This window comes from Ixodes scapularis, unplaced genomic scaffold, assembly GCF_016920785.2.
Source record: "Ixodes scapularis isolate PalLabHiFi unplaced genomic scaffold, ASM1692078v2 PGA_scaffold12__126_contigs__length_90152505, whole genome shotgun sequence".
NCBI classification, from domain to species: domain Eukaryota; kingdom Metazoa; phylum Arthropoda; class Arachnida; order Ixodida; family Ixodidae; genus Ixodes; species Ixodes scapularis.
In genome coordinates, this window is record NW_024609838.1 from 67,477,788 (window position 1) to 67,483,339 (window position 5,552).

Genomic DNA, 5,552 nt, shown 5'->3' on the forward strand with positions numbered 1-5,552 from the left:
TGCTTCGGCTGGCGGGTGACATCGCCTTTGTTCGTTCGCGCTATTTTGAATTGCGTGCTTTTAAAAAGGTGGTTGGACAAAGCGGATCGTGTTCACGAAGCGATGCTTTGCACGTAGCTGCACTGCAGTCACAAGCCAAGTTGTGCCCGCCCGATAAAGATAAGTCTGCCGTTTACATGCACTCGTTGGATGCTGCGTTTTGCGAGGCATGGGGCCTGCTAGCTGGGGACGTGCTTTCCTTTTTCTCCTGTTTATGTCAGAGTTTCTTCGCTTTTGTATTTGTGGCATGTGTGCGCGGTGGCGGTGCCCGGTTCTCTGAGTGTACAAACGAGCACGACATCGCAGCTTCGAGACATTATTCTTGCGTGTAGAGCTGGCGTCATTCAGAGCAACGGGTCTCTATCGTTTCGCCAAAAAAAACAATTTTTGTGGACAGATGTTTCATGAACTCTCGTTCGTCGACACTACCGTTCCATCGACAGTCGTTACGCGGATTTAGCGTTGTAGGGACATTTCGTCGCGGGTGTATCCTGCACGTACTATCCGCTTCGTGGCAGCAGTGTGAGGCAGCGCCTTACAGAAAAAAAAGGTAGTTTGTGCTGTCGATGAAGCATTCTGGCGATGAATCATCAAGTATCTATAAAACGATCTGTCGGTGAAACGTAGTTCGATTGCGGAGCAACATGCTCGCGCTTGTTAGCGGCTTCGCTCGCACGTATGGTTATGCAATGCGATTTTCAGTGGGGATGATGGAACTAAGGTGGCGCTTCGGGACAAGGCAGTTAGAGTTCTTTTATAGGTTCCCTACTGGAGTCAGAGTTGCGCGTTCATCTTCGTAGCGTCGTCTTTCCTGCACGGCATGTTGATCCAGCTCCTCACGCGACTTTTGGACCTCTTGGCGAATATGTGCTGCCACCTCGACACGAGGCTAAGTGTCAAGAAAACAACGCGCGCCCAAGGCCTCTCCCACCCGTTCCACACCCAAAACGTCAGCTACATCCTGTTCAACCATTGAGGCGCTGTGACCTATAGACCTTTTCTGCAAGTGCGCCGCCATCTTGAATTGACATCACTTCCAGTATGGGCGAAAACATTGTTTTGCCGTCGCCACGCCAATAGAAGGCATTTAGGATATAAGCGTAACCGTCACCCATTCTCGTTTTGCCTCCCCTTTATTTTTTTACTATTTGCAGGTTGAAACGTTGGATTATTTTTTCGTCGCCCATACCGGATACGCCTATTAGGTGGCTGGAGACGAGAGTACACAGAAAAAGTCTTACTGCTCCCCCAAACTCGCCTTTGTCCCCATCGTGCGTAATCTTCCGCCCCCGAGGTCGACACAACGAAACCATATTCCCTCCCTGCTCGGCCACTACGAAGAGGGAGAGGGTACTGGAACCATTGACTCTCGAACCGACGAGGCGCGCTCAAAAGCAGGGGTGCGTACGGCGGGGCGCGTGCAACGTTACTTTCTTGCACGGTACGTGGTCGGATCTCGGCAAATAGCGGCGCGACGGCACGTAGAAAATAGACGCGCAACTCTGGCTCCCGTAGAGAGGCTATACGGGAACTGGTACTCTAGTGCAGCATTGAGATTATAGGCTCCAGCCAGAGTTGCGCGTCTGGTTTCCACGTGCCGCCGCGCCGCTATTTGCCGATATCCGATCACGTGTGCGGTGTGCATACCCCCGCTTTTGCCTCCTCCTGTCCTGCTTTCCAGGAAATGAGGGGGTAGAGCGCGGCGGCCGCTATTCCCCGAATTGAGTCACGTGAGGAGCAGACTTGAAGTGCAGGACAGCCGGAGCTACTGGGATGAACGCGCAACTCCTGACTCCCGTAGGCTGCCTCTGCAGGAACTCTAGGGCAGCATGGAGTTCCTGCGTAGGCCCCCTACGGTAGCCAGGGCGGGGTTGCCAGGTATTTGCAGATTAACCCGTCAAAATTTCCTGATATTGTGCCCAAGAATAGCCAAATGTCGGGCTATAACAATAGCCCAACAAATAAAATTTCATACAAGGTATTTACATCTCTTTGAAACACGGGTAACATGATACATGACATAAGACAATTATTTACAGAAGAAGGCAATAAGAGGATGAAGCGTCCCCATGTATATTTTAGTGCAGCGAAAGAAGGGGGTTCTCAAACATCCGTTAAGCTGCCCCCACCCTCCTTCCTCCCTCCTTCTGGAAACACGTGCATCCACCCCTGCCTGCGGTATTAAATCGTGCCAAAAAACTTCAGAAAAACGATATTGCACCTCCGCAACCAACACCAATGAGGGTCCACATATTGTATTTGCACGCTTGTGATTTGGATATTTTCCTTTCCTAACCTCTTGAGTTGATTGTTTTTCTCTACCTGGCGCAGAAATATCATGTTTAAGGCTTTGAAAATTGTTGAATATCGGGTATGAAATAGCTAAATAGTCAACCACCAGATTTTCCTGCCTATTACAAAACTGAGTAGCCCGATTGGGCTGTTTATAGCCCAACCGGCCAACCCTGAGCCAGAGCTGCGCGTTCACCCCGGAGCACCGGCTTTCCTGCAGGGGACGAAATTCTGCTCCTCATCTCACTGGATTGGGCGAACAGCAACGTGCTCCTTCTCCTTTCCTGAAAAACAGGAAAGGTGGAGGAGACAAAAGCAGGGGAACGTACGCTGAGGAGATTGCAACGTCGGCGAAACGGCCGTATCGGCGGCTTTCCTGCGCAGTATTTGGATTTTGCTCCTCACATGATCGGATCTAGGCGAATAGCGGCGTGTCAGCGTGTGGATAACAGACGCGCAACTCTGACTCCCGTAGAGAGCCTATGCAGGAACTCTAGGACAGCATTCACCAGCTTCGGTGTGTGCGGTGCTCAGTTTGGCGTTACTTTGAGAGCTCTATTCGGAAACATGTGCAGTGGCTGTACCAGCGGATGCTAACTTTTGCGAACCTCGAGTTTGGCTAACTTTGAATTGTCATGTTGGTACCCTACTTGTCAGACTCTTTCTTGGGCAAAATTTGTAAAATTAGACTACACGTTTTATTGCATTTTTCATTTGTGAAGCATACTTTGTCACACTACAGCAACAATTAGGTGTCGCAGTGTTAATAGTTCAAAAACGCGAGTGTCTCCTTGTGCTTGTAGTCTGCAAGTCATCTCACGCACCTGTGAAGTGTGAGATAACATAAGATGCTTCGTTAGATCACGCGTACTAATGACTCGAATCTCTAACGCACAGGAGTGAAGCTCTGCTGCTAGCACAGATGTCGCCATTGTCTCGAGGCACCGTCTGGCAAGGTAAGCGATCAACTAGCCTGCTGATTTTTGTTTTCTTGTCAGATTGTTAAGCATATATTGTGAAATTAGGCTAAGTGCTTGCTTAGATCACGTGTACTAATGACTTTCATCTCTACTGCACAGGCGAGAGGCTCTGCTTGTAGCACAGTCGCTACCATAGTCCCGATGCCCTTTCTGGGTAGGTAAGCAGCCAACTATCCTGCACTGTTTTTTTTTTTTAGTTTGTAATGCATGTATTGTGAAATTGGGCTTGGTGCCTAGCTAGGTCACGTTTACTAATGACTATTTGCACTTAGCAGTGATGCCATCATTGTCCCGAGGCACGTTCTGGCAAGGTAAGCAATTCCCTACCCTGCGGACCCTATTTTCTTTTTTTCTTCTTCTTTACTTGTCAGGCTGCTAAGTAAAATTGTGTGACTAGGCTAGGTGCTTGTCTAGATCACGTATACTAATGAGTAATCTAATGCACAGGCGAGAGGCTCTGCTTGTAGCACAGACTCTACCATATGCCCGAGGCTCTGCCTGGCAAGGTAAGCAATCAACTATGCTGCAGACTGTTTTTCTTTTTCTCAGGTTGTTAGCGTATCTTGTGAAACTAGGGTTGGTGCTTGGATAGATCATGTTTGCTAATGCCTATTCTCTGATGCACAGACCAGAAGCTCTGCACCTAGCAGATGCTGCCATAGTCCCGAGGCACCGTCTGGCAAGGTGAGCAATTGACTATCCGGTGGACCCTGTTTTCTTTTCTTCTTTACTTGTCAGACTGCTAGGCTTATATTGTGTGATTAGGCTTGGTACTTGGTTAGATTACATGTACTGATGACTCAAATCTCTGATGCACAGGCTTCCCTCACGGCAAAACAGGTTTAATTTTGGCAGACGCCTTTCGTCAGGCATGGTACGCAGTCGTTACCATTTTGTAACTATTTGATTCAACGGGGGGCGACATGTTTTCCTTAGCGGCATTAATGATAGAGTTCGAAGTAAGAAGGACAGCATATAAAATGGCACAAAAAAGGAGCAAAGCATAGATACCCTTCACATGGGCATACCAACCGGTGAGGGGGAGGGGCCAAGGGGGGCGCAAGGCATGTGTTGTCCCCCCCCCCCCTGCCACCCCTCTAAAACAGCCGCCACAAGGCAGGTTAAAGACTGGCCGGCGGCGCCCAAGGGATACCAAGAGCACTCCCCCGCCCCCCCCCCCCCCCCCCTTCCTGTCTCGAAAACAAGTTGGAACGCCACTGACCGTACATATTCCCCACGAACTACACCCCCTACAATACAGATACAACTACACATTGTATCTGTATTCCTGAATACTTTTTCACCAGTTTCGCAGAAGTGTCTCGGGGATATAGCATTGCATTAAAGACAATGTATCTCAGTATCTGTATTTTTGGCCTTAAAACAAATGTATCTCAGTATTCCCGAATACTTTTTGGAGTGTGTCTGCCCAGCCCTGGTTTATGGGACATTAATTTATTCTATCATTCTTATTATTTTCCAGGTACTTCGGGGAAATCAACCCATCTGAAGTGCGATACAAAAGTGCAACCAGTGGCATTGCACCGAAGTTGCGAACTCTTCAAGTGCTTTCACATCTGTGAGTGTACCGTCCTTCAATCATACTCCGTGTCACTAGTTGTGTGTAGTGCAGGGGCCCTAAACTCGTCAAACACAAAGCTGGGGTCGAAGTTCACGGAGCGCTCCGATTGGACTATGCCGACGATGACTTCGCGTTTTTTTCGTCAGCGTCCAATCAGCGCACTCCGCGAACTTTCGGCTCCAACTTTGTGTTCGACGAGTTTAGGGCCCCAGGTGAATGCAACGGCCATGCGAAGAAAGAAAAGGCGAGCACTAGGAAGGCATATGGGAGGGGAGGGCAGGGCTGGGGGAGAGGGGGAAAGCACTACGAATGTTAGATAGGAGAGGAGGTTACTCTCCTCACTCGCCTTTCTAGCGCTTGCCCTTTCCCCTCTTCGGGCATTGCCTTAGCCTGTGCTGCGCGCAAGTAGTGACTCGGAATATATTCACCATTGTACAGATTATGATGCACTGGCAGGTAATAGATAACTGGGTAAAAATAATCTGCTCAGTGCTTGAAGACGCAGCTCGCGACTTGCTTGAACACGGCCCACAGGAAACCAGCTGCAAGCTCCCGTTCTCATAACGAGCATTACAAATGGCATGCATTATAATATGTCGCTAATAGGCCGATCTCACCAGCTGGTTTGAGTACGCCACCGCTGCCGATATGCATCGTGG

At 49.2% G+C, this 5,552-nt stretch overlaps 1 long non-coding RNA gene across 4 annotated transcripts; it reads left to right on the forward strand.

Moving 5' to 3' along the window:
* Positions 1 to 1,540: 1,540 nt before the first annotated feature.
* On the forward strand, positions 1,541 to 4,890 carry LOC115317375. 4 transcript variants are annotated; one of them, XR_003918034.4, is made up of 6 exons: positions 1,541 to 3,287; positions 3,411 to 3,469; positions 3,587 to 3,622; positions 3,759 to 3,817; positions 3,939 to 3,995; positions 4,795 to 4,890. It is a non-coding gene; the product is annotated as an uncharacterized LOC115317375 (long non-coding RNA). The 4 variants fall into 4 exon arrangements; XR_003918043.4 differs by having other exon boundaries at positions 3,411 to 3,465; XR_006077586.1 differs by having other exon boundaries at positions 3,584 to 3,622; positions 4,795 to 4,831.
* The last annotated feature ends 662 nt before the right edge of the window (positions 4,891 to 5,552 follow it).